Source organism: Microtus oregoni, unplaced genomic scaffold (genome assembly GCF_018167655.1).
Source record: "Microtus oregoni isolate MIOR12 unplaced genomic scaffold, Mior012 000081F_ref0000091, whole genome shotgun sequence".
NCBI lineage: Eukaryota > Metazoa > Chordata > Mammalia > Rodentia > Cricetidae > Microtus > Microtus oregoni.
This window is the reverse complement of record NW_024544541.1, coordinates 5,728,224-5,745,273: the sequence shown is the minus strand read 5'-3', so window position 1 is coordinate 5,745,273 and position 17,050 is coordinate 5,728,224. Positions and strand designations below refer to the sequence as shown.

Sequence of the window (17,050 nt, the reverse complement as noted above, 5' to 3'; positions counted from 1 at the left end):
TCCATCAGTGAATTCCCAGCATTGCTCTCTCCTGAACTGTCACCAACCCCAAACCCTCAGAAACAGACCTTGTCTCCAAACAATAACGAAACCAATAAAGTGGAAAGCGGTTGTAGAAGAGCCTTGACCTCTACATGCACACGTGCACACAACTACACACTCCTGCACACACACACACACACACACACACACACACACACACACAGAATCAGACCCTTCAAACAGAAAACTGAAGGTGAGGAAGACCATGGTGGAAATCAAACCGGTCATCCTCCCCACACTCTGCCTCAGCCCCTGCCAAATCTCAACCATCTTGGCCAACTATTCCCCCACACTCGGGGTATCCCTCAAATCCAGAATCAACTCCTGTGCCTTTTCTCCACATAAACCCACTCCCCTCTTGTTAACTCTTACCTGTATACAATCTCTCAGAAACACTATGGGCATTACATTCTTTTTCAAGACAGGGTTTCTCTGTGTGGCTCTGGCTGTCCTAGAACTTGTTCTGTAGACTAGGCGGGCCTCAAACTCACAGAGATCTGCTTTCCTCTGCCTCCCTGAATGAGTGGATTAAAAGTGTGATCATCTCAGCCAGCAGTCTCGAGGCTATTCTGGATGTAAAACTCTGAGGAAACTCCAACATAGGTCCTCTGAAATGTTGAATCATCTGGGACATCCACTCCTATCAGAGATTTTTCAGAGGCTCTTCCTTAATCAAACCTTATTTTTCTTAACCCAGAATGAATCCACAACCTCTCATTTCCTGTGGAAACAAAAACAAAACCTCTTCTTGAAAGTAACATATCTTTTGACTTAAATTTTGAAGTCAAGGCATTTTCAATATATATATATATATATATATATATATATATGTGTGTGTGTGTGTGTGTGTGTGTGTGTGTGTGTGTGTGTGTGTGTGTGTCGGATTAATCTGACAGCATTTATAATCAAATATCTTTTAGGAACTGTTGCTAAATTCAAAGACAACACAATAACATACACTATCCAGATTTTCTGTGTCTTTTCCATCTTTACATGGCTGTATTTTAAACTCTATTTCTTTTATTTTTATTTTTAATTTTTTTGAGACAGACGTTCTCTGTATATCTTTGACTGTCCTTGAACTCACTCTGTAGACCAGGCTGTCCTTGAACTCACAAAGATCTACCTGTCTCTGCCTCCCAAGTGCTGGGTTAAAGGTGTGTGCCACAGCACCCAGATGCTCTTACTTTTTTTTAGGACTTTATCCTTTTTCTTTTCTTTTCCAAGCCTACATATATTCTTAAATACACTGTAAACTGTTTAGAGGGGTTTTTTTTTTTTGGTCTGAATCCATCTTTGTTATATATCTTTCTTTTTCTGACCACATGAGTCTTTAATTTGCTAGGTTATGTGGCTAGTATTAATGCCATGGATTTGACGGCTGTATCCACTCCATTCCCTAGTTTTCTTAGAGTCTAGCTTCATTGCAGAGGTACTGGCAAGAGCCATGTTTATTGCCACAACTCAATGGAGTTTCAAGGTCCCTGCCACCCCCAAGAAGAATGTTGTCGCTATTCATAAACACCATTCAAGTGCTAGGTAGTGGGGCCTCTTAAAAGAGCTGCAAGGTTTTTGCAGCTAAAGCTGAGTCAGGAAGCTTCTCTTAAATGAGACCCGCTTGCTTCTAGGAAACAGAGTCCACCTGAGAAGCTGTGCTTGACTCTGTTCTTTTTGTGTCTAGAATTCCTTCCCAAACTCTCTCACATTTTAAGTGGATTTAGTTGTTAACATTGGTGCCATTTTGTTGACAGAAGTTTCTGTCCCACCCAGTCTTACAGTCATTCAGTCCCAAAGAAAGACACAGAGGTCTACATTAATTATAAACTGGTTGACCTATTAGCTCAAGATTCTTATTAACTCTTACATCTTAAAGTAACCTATAATTCTTGTCTGTGTTAACCGCATGGCTTGGTATCTTTTATCAGTGAAGCATTCTCATCTTGCTTCCTCTTGGTCTGGGTAATGACTGCAGACTGAGCCTTTCCTCTTCCCAGAATTCTCCTGTTCTGGTTGCCCCCGCCTATAGTTCCTGCCTGACTACTGGCCAATCAGCATTTTATTAAGCCAATGCAAGTGACAAATCTTTGCAGGGTATAAAATCATTGTCCCACAGAATTCTACAACTCATAAACACATTCAGTAATGTAGCAAAATATAAGATTAACTCAAAAAAATCAGTAGCCTTCCTTTACACAGATGATAAATGGGTTGAGAAAGAGAAACATCACCCTTCATAATAGCCACAAATTACAAAATATCTTGGAGTAACTCTAACCAAACAAATAGAAGACCTGTATGACAAGAACTTTAAATTTTTGAAGAAAGAAATTGAAGGAGACACCAGAAAATGGAAAGATCTCTCATGTTCCATGTTCATTTTAACATAGTAAAAATGGCAATCTCACCAAAAGCAATCTACAGAGTCAAGGCAATGCCCATCAAAATCCCAGTAAAATTCTTCGCAGAATACTCAACTTCATACAGAAAAACAAAACAAAACAAAACAAAAAAAACCAGAATAGCCAAAGCAATCCTGTAGAATAAAGGAACATCTGGAGGCATCACCATCCCTGACTTCAAATTCTACTACAGAGCTACAGTACTGAAGACAGTCTGCTATTCACATAAAAACAAACAGGAGGGCCTAAATCAAAGACCCAGATATCAATCCACATACCTATGAACACCTGATTTTTGACAAAGAAGCAAAAAATATAAAATGGAAAAAGAAAGCATATTCAACAAATGGTATTGGTATAACTGGATATCGACATGTAGAAAAATGGAAATAAATCCATATCTATTGCCATGTACAAAACTCAAGTCCAAACGGATCAAACACCTCAACATAAAACTAACCACACTGAACCTCATAGAAGAGAATGTGAAAAGCACACTTGAATGCATTGACACATGAGATCACTTCCTAAATATAACCCCAGTAGCACAGACACTGAGAGAAACAATTAATAAATGGGACCTCCTAAAACTGAGATGCTTCTGTAAAGCAAAGAATATAGTCAACAAGACAAAATGGCAGCCTGCAGAATGGAAAAAGATCTTCACCAATCCCACATCAGACACAGGGCTGATCTCCAAAATATACAAAGAACTCGAGAAATTGGTCATCAAAAGAACAAATAATCAAGTAAAAAATGGGGTACAGACTGAAACACAGAACTCTCAACAGATGAATCTAAAATGGCTAAAAAAAAAAACACTTAAGGAAATGTTCAACATCCTTAGTCATCAGAGAAATACAAATCAAAACAATTCTGAGATTCCATTTTACAAACATGTAAGAATGACCAAGATCAAACACAGTAATGATAACTTATGCTGGAAAGGATGTGGGGTACAGGGAACACTCCTGCATTGCTAGTGGGAGTGTAAGTTGGTATAGCTGCTTTGGATTTCAGTAGGGCAATTTCTCAGAAAATTAGGAAACAACCTTTCTCAAGACCCACTAATACCACTTTTGGGTATATATCCAAAGGATGTTCAATTGTGCCACAAGGACATGTGCTCAACTATGTTCATAGCAGCTTTGTTTGTCATAGCCAGAACCTGGAAACAACCTAAATGCCCCTCAGCCAAAGAATAGATAAGGAAAATGTGGTACATTTACACAATGGAGTACTACACAACAGAAAAAAATACTGACATCTTGAAATTTGCAGGCAAATGGATGGATCTAGAAAGCATCATATTGAGTGAGGCAACCCAGACTCTGAAAGACAAATATCATATATACTCACTCATAAGTGGCTTTTAGACATAAAGCAAAAAAAAAAATGCAGCCTACAGTTCACAATCCCAGAGAACCTAGACAACAAAGAGTATCCTAAGAGAGACATACATGGATCTAATGTACATAGGAAGTAGAAAAAGGTGAAATCTTCTAAGTAAATTAGGAGTTTGGGGCCATGGGAGAGGGGAGGCGAAGGGATGGGGAAAGCCTTGTTAACCAATAATCTTTAAGAGGTGGGTCTTAGTTAAGGCATGGCTTCACTGGGGCCCAGGTAAAAAGGTGTGCACCTCCCTGTGTGCCCTCTCTGCGCCTTTTCCCACAGGACATTGCTGTGCTTGGATTTCTCATTTCCTGTTTCCTGAGTTTTCCCCTTATAATAAATAAAATATAATTGTTTTATCCTTAACTAGCTTGGTTATTTCCACAGAGGAGAAGGGAGAGGAAGGGACAGGAGTGAAGAAAAATATATAGCTCAATAAAAACAACTTTAAAAATTTTTTTTAAATGCTTCATAAACGTGGACACACACCAATCTGATCTTGGCAATTCCTCAAATGAGTCTCCTCTTCCCCGGTCAGTAGGTTTGTGTCAAGTTGAGCAGTTGCTAGAGTCTAAGTCCTGGGTATCTCCTAAGTGCTGGCCAATGCTCAAGGCACTAAACTGCTGAAGTGAGATGGCAACCAGTATGTAAAACCATGCCAAAGATGCCAGACTTCCGCGGAGACCTCAAGTCTTGGCATGAGCCCCTGCTGCTGACTCTAGAGGATAGAAAGCCAGCCCCAGCCAGACAGGGTGTCCTCAAGCCAGGTGCCACACACTGCCTCCTCAGCTCCTGGTGCTGTGACTTGCTGAGTCACTGCTTCTCAAGGTGACGAATGACTTTGGAGCTGAAATCTGGGAGGGAGCAGAAGTGGTCCCAGGCTCTGCTCTGCGAAGACTCTCATCTGTCCAACTCAGGACAGTAGGAGCAGACACTCAGAGCTCAGCCCAGCAAGCAGCCCTGCTAGACAGTAAGGAGACGCCTCTCAAATAAAGCCTTCCCTGGGAGGCAGGTGTGGGGCACTAGAGCTACTGGTATTTGCGAGTCACCCAGCCAGGAACCCAAACTCGGTGTGGTGGTTTGAATGAGAAGCCCCCCGCCATAGGCTCATATATTAATTAGCAGAACTGCTTGGAAAGGAGTGGGTGTGGTCTTATTGGAGTAGGTGTTGCTTGTTGAAAGAGATGTGTCACTGGGGGTGGGCATTGAGGTTTTAAAAGCACACTAGGCCCAGTCTGTTCATCTGTCTCTATCCATCTGTCTGTCTGCCATGACATGCAGATCATATAAGCTTACAGCTACTGCTAGAGCACCATGCCTGTCTACCTGCCGCCATGATCCCTGCCATGATGGTCATGGACTAACCCTCTGAAACTGTAAGCCAGCCCCCAATTAAATGCTTCCTTTTGTAACTTACCTTGGTCATGATGTCTTCTCACAGTGATAGAAAACTAAGACACTTTGATCTCCTGCAAAAGCAGCAAGGGCTTTTAACTGCTAAGCTACCTCTCTAGCCACGCCCAACTTATTTTTTGAGACTATTCAAAGGCAAGTCAACAAAAGAAAATCTACTTTTCTGATCAATGACACTGGGATGAGGAGCACCTATAGAAATGATTCCAATGGAAAAGAGGACATGGGGCTCCTCCAGAGGACCTGAGTCTGATTCCTAGCACCTATGTCAGGTGGCTCACAATTACCTGTAGCTCAAGCTCTGGGGAGTCAATGCCTCTAGCCTCCATGAGCACCTATACTCATGTGCGTAGACACACATATAATACAAAAAAATAATATAAATTTTTTTTAAAAAAAAAGAATGAATCTCACAGTCAGTGCTTCCAAAATAGGCAAAACTCCACTGTGAGGGAAGAGGTCAGGGCAGAGTCTGTTTGTGGAAAGCTGGGTATAGAGATCAAAAGGAAGTAGAAGGATGCCCCACAGAGTGCCAGCCTCAGTGAACGGATTGGATCTGCACAGGCATAGGCCTGTGAGGACTCAATGAATGCTAGCTGTAGCATACACCACAGTTCAGTTTAAAGTTCCCGTTCCCATGTCCCCTGCATAGATAAAGATCACTTCCTGAGCATCTACTTGGCATGGACAGAACACACACCACAAAAAAAATGCCTGATCACCACCTTATTCCTAAAGGGGAAGAAACTTTGAGCACCAAAGGGTCCCCAAAGAAAAGGGGTCAATTAAATTGAGTGGCTGTATTCATCCCCACGGAAGAGTTTTAAATGAGGCTTTTAAAACCATCTAGACAACTCCAACTCCTCAGTTCTCATCTCCAGCCCTGGCTCCTTTCGCACCACCTCTGGCAGGTTGAACTGAAGCCTTAGCCTGAGCTCTTCCACCTTGTACCCCATAGCTTTCCCACCCCCACTCCTCCAAAGACTTGCACCATTCTGCACCATTCATGCACATTTTAATTTTGGTTAAGATGGCCCCCTGGATGCTTAGTGGACTTTCAGGGCCTCAGAGCAGCATTCTGAGTTCAGGGTGGTACGGCTGAGACCACAGGAGGGTGAATCGAGGCTTCTCAGTGCAAGGGGCTCCACTGCCCCTTTCCAGCAAGACTGGCAAATACCTTGTTGTGGTGGTTTGAATAGAGATGGCCCCCATAGGCTCATAGATTCCAATTGTTCACCACAGGGTGGCACTATTAGGAGGAATGGCCTTGTTGGAGGAAATGTGTGGCTGGGTTTGGGCTCTGAGGTTCCAAATGCTTAAGCCAGGTCCCTGGCTGCCGGTCTTTCTCTCTCTCTCTCTCTCTCTCTCTCTCTCTCTCTCTCCTCCCCGTCCCTCCCTCCCTCCCTCCCTCTTTCTCTCTCCCCTGCTGCCTGCTAATCCAGGAACTCTCGGCTCCTCTTCCAGTACCAGGTCTACCTGAGAAACACCACACTTCCTGCCATGACCATACTGGACTAAACCTCTGAACTAGCTAGCCCCAGTTGACTATTTCCTTTATAAGAGTTTCCATGCCCATGGTGTCTCTTCACAGCAAGAGAAACCCTAAGGTTCCTGTTCGTACTGGCATTTGGTCCCCATTTCCAGAGGAAGTGGCACACTAAGACCTGGCAGCTCCTTCAAGTTTGCTGTAAATGCTGGTGCATGGCTTCCCAAGCCCTTGGCAGCATTGAAAGCCCCAGGGGTAGGGTGGGGGTGAGGGATGGGTGTTGTTGAAACATGGAGTTCAGGACCTCATCCCTGGAGTTTCTGACCCAAAAAACACACCTCCAAAATATGCATCTCTAACAAACTTCTGAGGATGACTTGTTTGAGACCCACATTGAAAACCATCACAGTTCAGTGATTCTCTAGACACCTAAAGTAGGAGCCACTCAAGGTTCTTGTTCTCTCTCTCTCTCTCTCTCTCTCTCTCTCTCTCTCTCTCTCTGTGTGTGTGTGTGTGTGTGTGTGTGTACATGTGTATGAGCACATGTGTGCATGTTTGCATGCAGTTGCATATACACATGTGTAGGCAGTCTATGGAGGCCGGAGAGCAATGTCTGGCATCTTCTGAAAAACCACTTTCCACCATCTTTTAAGACAGGCTCTCTCACAGATTTTAAGTTGCAGATATAAGAGCATCGTGGACCCTACCAGGTGATGGGATACATGTACTCAAAATGCTTGTCTCTGGTCTTCTAAGGGGCATGTACAGTAGAAGGAAAATCTCAGCGCGGGGGAAAGTTGGTATAGATGAGAGATCAGTGGCACCCTACCTGGAAACATCAGAAAGCAGGAGCCTCACTCCTTCCCAGCCTTAGAAATTGGGGGTGTTAAGCCCTGTTTAAAGGCCACCCCTCTAGTCAGCCTCTTGATGCACAAAGATGGCTGAAGACCACTATCTGGGCTTAATGGGGTCTCTCCATGCCTCAATCTCAGTAGCAGGTTCATGAAGTCAGCCAAGAATACAGGGTATCAGGGCTGCTCTGGGCTGCTCAGGTCTGCCTCGGGGCTCTCCAGCACTCCCATCCCTGCAGCTTGCCAGCATGAGTTCTAACTCAGACCTCCTCCCCTCAGAAAGGCTTCATAGCCCCACTGCTAACAGCCCATTCCTTAAGCATCAGCCAAGAAAGACGGTATCATCCTAGATGAGCCCAAGTACCAAATACTGATGGGCGGAGTCTCTAAAACATCCTTGTTGAAACTGACACAGCAGATCAAAAGGGATTGGGGAAACAGGTCTAAAATATTTGCCACTCCCCACCCTCCAACACTAGACTCCAGCTCTCTCCTCCATCTGGGAAGGAGAGAGCTCTACGCTCCCCTACTCTCCTGTGCTCATCATCCCAGAGTCACTGTCCCCTGACTGAAGTCACCTCTGGTGTCACTGGACCACCTTCTTGCAGACACACTGAAAGTAGGCAGTAACTGTCTATCTCTTCTACTTGCAAACACAAGGACCCGAGTTCAACCCCCCAGAGCCCACATTTAAAAAAATGAAACGGTACAATGGTGACAAAGACGAGGCAGACAGGGGGGTCCCGTGGGGCTCACTGGCCAGTCCATGAGTCTACTAGGTGAAGTCCAGGCAGCAAGAGACTCTGTCTCAAAAGCAAAGTAGATGATGCCAGAGGAACAAGTCATGTCGAGGTCTGGTTTCTGTGCATAGATGCATAGTATACACATGTGTACCTGCACACACCAGAGCACATTCATAAGCACACATTCATAAAGAGTCAGTTCAATCAAATAGCGTCCCAGCCAATCCCACAGCTCAAGACTAGATACTGGGGTTATGAGGCTCTAGGATCAAGAGATTGTGCATCCACTGGGAATCTTAGACAAGGCACATTGCAGAGCTTAGGATGTACCTACATCCGCTCACTGGATCAGACAAAAAGAGATGGATGCTGCAAGCCCGCCAACTCCATCCTCCTCACAAACCAAATCTGTCTAGAGCATCCTCATATTTTCTCTTTCATCTTCAAAACAACATTTTCTTTCTGTCCTCTCCAGTTTCCCAAGTCCTCAGCTGTAGTAAGGAGGGGGCCACTTGTTGGTTCCTGGCCCCCAAATAACCACACAGATACTGTATTAATTAAATCACTGTCTGTCCCATTAGCTCTAGCTTCTTATTGGCTAACTTTTACATCTGAATTTAACCCATTTCTAGTAATCTGTGTATTGCCACATGGCTGTGGCTTACCGGGTAAAGATCTGTCCCACTCCAGCAGGTTCCATGACTTCTCTCTGACCGTGCCTCTTTCCTCCCAGCATTCACTTTAGTTTTCCCCAACAAGTGTGTGCTCATATGTGTAGAGGTCAAAGGTCAATGTCATGTTTTCCTCATTTGCTCTCCACATTATTTCTTGAGACAGGATGTCTTAGTTTTCTTTCTATCGCTGTGATAAAATGCCATGATCAAAAGCAAGTTGGAGAAGAAAGGGTTTATTTCATCTCACATATCCACACCATAGTCCATCGTCAAAGAAAGCCAGGGCCGGAACTCAAGGCAGGAACCTGCAGGTGCAACTCAAGCAAAGACTGTGCAGTAATACCACTTACTGGCTTGCTCCCTGTGGCTTGCTCAGCTTGCTTCCTTATATATCTCAGCTCATCTGCCCAGGAATGGCACCACCCACAGTGATCTGGCCCCTCCCACATCAACCATCAATCAAGAAAATGCCTCAAAGGCTTGCCTATAGACCAATTTGATGGGGGAAGGTCATTTTCTCATTGAGGTTCCCTCTTTCCAAATGACCCTAGCTTGTATCAGATTGACAAAAACTGACCAGCACAGAGCAATCTGGATCTCACTGTTTGGGTCTGGCCAGCTGGTCCGTAAGCCCCAGGGATCCTCCTGTCTCTGTCTCCCCAGACGGAGTTACAGACATGTACAAATGATGCCCAACTTTTTATATGGGTGCCTGGGATCCAGACTCAGGTCCTCAAGCTTGCATGACAAACATTTAAGCAACCGAGCCATTTCCCCGATCATTCCCTAATTCCTGAGTCAGCCAAAAGAACAGCTGTGGGGAACGGCTCCTCTCACACGGCATGGGGCTCATTTATCAGGGCCACTTCACTGAGCAAAGCTCAGAAGGCCCCACTGGCCGCCTTCTGGCCCCAACGTGGCTCCACAGTTCTATTTCCAAAGGCCAGTGGCAACAAAGGAACTTTTGTTTGAATTGGGGACAACCAGGGTGGTACCACCACCTGACACAGTAGAGTTCTAATGACCGCTTAGCACTCAAGGGACCGAACTGCGGTAGCTGGAGCCTCCTTGGCTGGAGGCCTCAAGCCCAAAGCAGTTTCAGCTGCCTCAGCCAGCTTTGTGCAGGGGAGCATGTGGTTCCTCAAAGTCCCCCTAAAAGTCTCACGACCTTTCTCATCAGCCCCAAAAGAGAGGGGCTGTCCTTTAAGCTAGAGAAGGCAAGAGTGTCTTTCTCTGCCACAAGAACACAGGTTAATGCCACTAGCTTTTTGAATAACCCCAGTTACTGTCCTCCTGGAGAGAAACTGTGTCTCTGGCATGAAACAACATCCAAGAACTCTGTAACAGGAAGAAAAGCTGATTGGCTGCTAAAACCTGGTTGGAGTTTTCTTTAAATTGTTAAATTTCTGCAGGTCAGCTAGAAGCAAAGGCTGTCTTTGCCTGTCTTATATCCTTTCCTTAACTGACCCACACTGTGGGGTGTGTGTGTGTGTGTGTGTGTGTGTGTGTGTGTGTACATGTGAAGGCTAGAGGTCAACCCCAGATATCATTCCTCAGAAACCACCTATCTTGTTTTCCAAGACCTGGTCACATCTCCCTGCCATGAACTTATTGATCTAGTTCAGTGAGCCCCAGGGATCCGCCTGTCTTCATCTCCTCGGTGCTGGGATTACAAGCGTGTACCCCTGTATTAGTCCAGCTCCTTCTGCCCCCAGGCTGACCCAGGTTACTAACTTGCACATGGCATTGCTTTCTTTATACTGGGCATCGGCTCTAGTTTGGAAAGAGCACATCTCATTCTTCTTATGAACAATAGACATATAGCCTCACTTGGTCTGGCCACACTGGTTATCATCCAAGTTCAGGGGGGCACGGGCAGTGCAGCTTGGAAAAGCTGTCCCCCAGGCATCGGAGATTACTACCTTTTTTATTGTGTCTTTCTGGATAAGGGAAACCGCATGATGCCCGTCATCATCCTTCCAAGGCAATCTATGCACAAAGGTAACACTTCTCAGAAGACCCTTGATGGAGCCCTGCCATTCCTCCTGTTGTCATTGGGCTGAGAGTACCAGGGAGTGGTCTTCTCTGTCGCTCTTGGTCTCAGAGAATTTAGGTCCTAGAATCTACTCTACACAACTCCCGGCTCATCTCTTAGGGGCTGTTCACCTTCACGGAGCGGGGACACACTAGCCCACCAATCAATCAATCTCCAGGACTGCAGTGTGGAACACAAAGTATGCTTCCAGCCACGAAGAAACTTGTGGTATGTACTAGGTGGTGAGGACCCAAGAAATACCACTGGCTCTAAAAACACTCGCAGTTAAGGTTTTAGCTACCAGCAGAAGGTGGCGGCACATCAAGGGACAGGAACCAAAATCACACACATGAGCTATTTCCTCCCTCTGATCTCCTCTAGAGTTAAGGCAGCCAAAAGCTGCTATCATCCCTCCAAGGCATTACCCAAGGGCACTGGGTGTTTGGCTTTGCAATGGCTGCACAGTCTCTATGCCCCCTAAAGAACTACGAGACGCATGACACAGCCTCTGACTCAGTTTGCTTGGCTGTCCCAGGACAGAATGTCCCAAACCCACTCCGCTCACAGCAAGAGCCAGCTCCAGGCTTGGTCCTGCTCTAGTCTTGGCGTTGTCCACTGGCACACAGTAAGTACCTGAGAAACTCGCAGGTGGATGTCCTGTGCAGTGTCTGGAGCAAACAGGACAAACAGCTTCAAGGTCTGTCACAAGTGGTCACATGGAGTTGCCATTGATGAAATGGGAGAAAAAACGCCATGATCAGTCACACGCAAGAACCAAGAGACACAGATGGGAGTGAACACAGGCCAACAGAAAATCGAGATGAAGCAGCGAGAGAAGCTTGGGCCCGTCCTGGGATATCACACACTGGGTCTTACAAACTTAAGCAAAGCCCAGCTTTTCTGCCGCATCGGGATGGAGAAGAGTCACCTCCTGACAGTCAGTACCTACACCTGTGTCCTCAGCCTCTAGCCCCTGGGAGGCAGTTCTGTGCAAGAGGTGAACATCCTCTCTCCAGCCTGGAGATCCTTTGGAATATCTTGTTTCCAGAGAACAGATATGATAGAACAATGTGGAGAGGAACGAAGTCTACGTGCTATTTAGAAACACAGTGGACACCCTTGTACGCATAAAGATGAGTTCTCATAGCACAGTCTTCCTGAGGCTAAAATACTCCCCATCAAAAGATACCCATGTCCAGCTCACTGGCATTTACCTGTTAACTCACCTGGTAAAGGATCTCTATGGATGGATTGATTTAAGGGTTTAGTTACAAGAAGGTTTTCAGGGATCTTCAGGTACTATATGACACCCCACCTTCCTAAGACAGACAGAGAGATCACAAGAGAGGGAGCGATGTAACCATAGAAGCAGGGATGGGGTGCTGTGGACACACACTAAGGAGTACCAGCGGTCGCTAGGAACCAGAAGAGACAAGGAGCAGCTTTTTCCCAAGAGCTCAGGAGGAGGGGTACAGGCCTGCGGACACCCTGATTTCAGACTTCTGTCTTCCGAAATGGATGCGAATAAAAGTCTATTGCTTCAAGCCAACAGGTCTATGAAAGTTTGTTACAGCGGCAGAGGAAACAAATACACCCACAGAATAAAGGGATGAAATAAGGAATTGAAAGTCTGAGTCCTAGCTCAGATGAACAGGCTGGTACTCGGTTCGGAGGCCTTGCTGACCTTGTTAAATGATGCTTGAGTCTTACATTGCTGGGATGAAGAAGTCAGAACAGCTATGCACACACAAACACACACACACACACACACACAGATACACAATTTCACCTTCAAAAATATAGAGGACTCGGCATACAAGCAAAAAAAGTATGAGAAAACTTGGGGTCTGGAGAGATGGCTCTTACAGAGGACCTGAGTTCAATTCCCAGCACCCACATCAAGCAGCTCACCACTGCCTGTAACTCCAGCTCCACGAGTTCTGATGCCCTCTTTTGGTCTCCCCAGGCAACTGTACTCACATGCATGTATATACACACACGCGTGTGCACGCGCATACAAATACAATTTAAAAAAGCAAATCTGTTTTTAAATATGAGGAACCCTGTCTACTACACGGAGAGGGTGGGAATACTAGAAACAGGATATTCTCAAATTACTCATTGCCCCAACCTTCAAAATATTAGGTTCAAATGTACAGTACTAGGAATTTGAGGAAATCCTCGGCCTGGAACTTAGCATTCATGATGATAATGGTATCTCTCAAGGTAAAGTATATCAAATAATATCAAAATACTATCAAATAATGTATCAAGGGAAAGCCCCAAAACACAAATGCAAAATAAAAACTTACAAAGCACACAAGGGACCATCCTGAACAGGAGTCAAAGGCACCAAGAATTGCCCCCAAGAGCTCCAGACGTACAGCGTGAAATTCCTTCATCAGATAGTTGGTTTGGATAAATGATTCTCAACCTGTGGGGTGTGATCCCGTCAGGGCTTGATTGACCCTTCTTTCACAGAGGCCGCCTACGACCATCAGAAAATACAGATGTTTACATTACTGCTCATACCAGTAGCAAAATTACAGTTATGAAGTAGCAACAAAAGTAATTACATGGTTGGGTGTCACCACAACATGAGAAAGTATATTAAAGGGTCGCAGCATCAGGGAATTTGAGAACTACTGGTTTAAATGGTCAAGCAAATTAAAGATAAGAGCCAGAGAGATAAGAGATTACCATACAATATAAAAGAGTATCTGGGAGATTTGAAAGCTACCCACACATAACCTCTGGAGGTTGAGAAAAAGGCATTTAAATAAAAATCAGATCGTCTGAAGTTGGCTGTAGATTAAACACAGCCAGAGAGAAAATTAATGAAGCGGGATATTATTTTTAAGTTGTTTTACAGAGGCGGGGATGGGAAGTATGACAGAGTTCAGACTGAAAGGTCCTGTGCAGATGAGGAGTGTATAGGAGGATGGAAAGAAGGGAGGGAGATCTTGTTCAAAGAAATAAACCTGCTGAAGCTGGTGGGGCGCATGCCTGCAAACCCAGCCCTTGCGTGGCTGAGACCAGGGGTCTTGAGTTCAGCTCCAGACTTAGCTGTATAGTGAGACCTTATTAAAAGAGAAGGAGAAACAAGGGAAGGAAGAGGAGAGGGGAGGGGAGGGGGGAGAAAGAGTGGGAAAGGGATGGAATGGAAGAAAATAGAAGAGAGGGAACAAAGGGGGGAGGGGAGGGAGGGAAGAAAAAGGGAGGGGAGACTGCACATTCTTCAGACCTGAGGCACAAATCCTCAGATCTGAACAGTTATGCCCCAAATAGAATAAATAAAATTAGATCCACTCTGAGGCATGTTATAGTAAAACCACAGAGTCTGCAGGACAAATAAAGGCACAAGCTTGGAAAAGGCGGGCTACCTACAGAGAAATGACCCCAGGATGGCCCTGGCCGACAGTGATGACAGGAAGCTGGGGACAGAAGCATGGCATCCCTACAATGTGGAGAGAAAATAGCTCAACGCAGAAAGCGGAGTCCAGTTATTCTTGTTCAATGGCTATGACCAAAATTAAATCAGAAGAGTCCACGGTCCAGCTGTGTGTCTCTCCCAAGGCTGCTCTTGGCCTCCATCAGGCCTGGCTCCAACTGTCCGTGATAATCTCAGCACTGGTTGACCTGACTGCTAAATCCAATTCCACAATCTTGGGTATTCTCAGACAGACAGAAGGGGTGTGTCCTGGTAGAGAGGAGAGAAGGTTCTGGTCCTGAGCACCTCCAATCCTAATTTCCTCCTTCCCTCCTCCCTGTCCCAGTACTTCATCGGTATGGCTCCCCCATACTCACGAGGGTATGACCCAACTGTTAGAACACAGGGCACCTTCCAGCCCTGACTCCTTGCCTCCCTGCATATAGTCCATGGGCGGTCACATCCCCCATGCCTCTACCCAGGGAACTGCTTCACTAAATGCATAGATCTAACTGAAGACCTGCTTCTGTCTCCTTGGTGGGCATCTGGCTCTAGCGTAGACATCGAAAGGATACCCCATATAGCTCAGCTGACCCAGAGTCAGGAGCTCTCCCTGCTGTCTGGAGTCCTGTGGTTTCCAAGGCTGATAGGGCTGAGGTCAAGCAGAGACTCCAGAGATCCAGTATAGACTGTCCTTCTGAGACTCACTTCTCACGCTGTGTTCAAGATCAAGACTTCTGACTTGTTCTAGCCCCATGGATCACCTCCTCCCATTGTCTGCCCTGAACCATGTCACTTCTGTTGTCCCTTAGACTAGCAGAGACTGGCGGCCCAGCTTTCCCCTGGCTTCTCTTCACTCTCCTCCTCAATCCAGTCTTCTTGTCAAGCATCTTGCTGTGTCCTTACCATGGCTTGCTGAGAATGACTTCAGAAGATCAAAGGCAAAAATTCAAGGTTCCAAAAATCCCAGATTGCATATGGATCCCTGCTTGGTGGCTCAGCAGTCATCTTGGCTTTGGCTTTGTTCTCAGATGGAAACCCATTGGCGTGATCTTCACGTTAGTGACTCAGACCCAGGTTGTCCCCTGGACACGCTGCATTACTTCATGAGGGTTAAAAGGAAGGCTGTGTATGGACCTTGAGGAAGACAGTGGCACAAAAGATGGGGGAAATGTGTGTCCCTTTGCAGTCAAAGCCTAGACACTGTGTCTGTTTTGTCTAGCTCCTGCCTTGCAGGCTCACGACAATGGACAGGCATGGAATGGATTCAAAAGAAAGACATAGTCACAGACTGTACTAAAACCTGGGGTAGGCAACTCACCAGGTCTGAATGCCCCTGCTGTGAGAGGTGGGGGACAAAAGGGGTGGACAGAATTCCAGTGCCACCTTGGGACAGAATTTTCACAGTGGTTAGAGTCTCACTTTGACAATCTCCCCTACCTTAATGCTGACCCCTTCAAGCCCCCTAATAACACTTACTGCTTGGCCGGTTGTCCTTGGTCACAGGGGAGCCCTCCTCACCCCTGTTTTGCCTATCAATTCCCATGTTAGGTTGAGTTTCACTCCAAAACCAGTCTCATTTCTAGGCACATGGTTGGGGGACTGTTTTCCCTCTAGTCTGTGAAACCTGCAACCACTCTTGTTTCCTTTGGGAAGAACTTTGGGTGCTCATCTGGCTGAGAGCTTTGCCCATACTGACGCTGTTGTCGGGGTAAAGTTTGGAAACACAAGCAAAGGAAAGCAAACCTAATTTTAGGAGCTACATCAGACAACGGGCCACACTGGGTCCATTAAAACAGTTCCTGCGAAAGGGATCAGCTAACCATGTCCAAAGGAGAGATCGATGGGGAGCCACGCCTACCAGAAAATGCACCTTCTGGGCCCCACTCCTCAGGGGACTTCCAGCATTAAGGAGGCTGACCCCAAGAAGGAAACTCGTAGTCACTTAATCCTTTTTTTCAAAGATGAAGCCAAGGATGGTGTTGATGCCTGACTTTCCCCAACATGGACATTCTTCTTATGTTTCTGCCATACCCATCACTATTTGGCCAAATCTCAACCTTTCCCCTTGCCCTAGAGTGTTGCCATCAGAAACAAAGCGTAGGCTGAGCATGGTGGCACACATCTGCAATCCAGTCACATGGAAAGTGGAGAGAGGAGGATCAAGGGTTCAAGGCCAGCATCAGTCACAGAGAGTCTGAACTCAGCCTGGCTTCTATGAGATCCCATCTCAAAAAAAAAAAGAAAGAAAGAAAGAAACCAAAAGTGAGGAGATAGCAAAGCCAATATAGTGCTCGCCACACGAGCACAAGGAGCTGGGTTGAATCTCCACAGCCAATGTGAAAGTCCTACACACGGTGCTGTATGCTCATAAACTCAGTGTTGGGAGGCACAGCTAGGCGGATCCCAGGAGTTCACTGACAGTCTGACCTACTCTACCATCTGTGATCTCTAGATCAGTGAGTGTCTCTGTCTCAAAATCAAGGTAGAGGGGCTGGAGAGATGGCTCAGCGGTTAAGAGCATTGCCTGCTCTTCCAAAGGTCCTGAGTCCAATTCCCGGCAACCACATGGTGGCTCACAACCA

General features: G+C 45.9%; 1 protein-coding gene across 1 annotated transcript in view; it reads right to left on the bottom strand.

Moving 5' to 3' along the window:
* The window catches only part of LOC121441773, a 641,711-nt gene that overhangs the window by 619,058 nt on the left and 5,603 nt on the right, over positions 1-17,050 (bottom strand). The gene's annotated exons all lie outside the window — the stretch shown is intronic.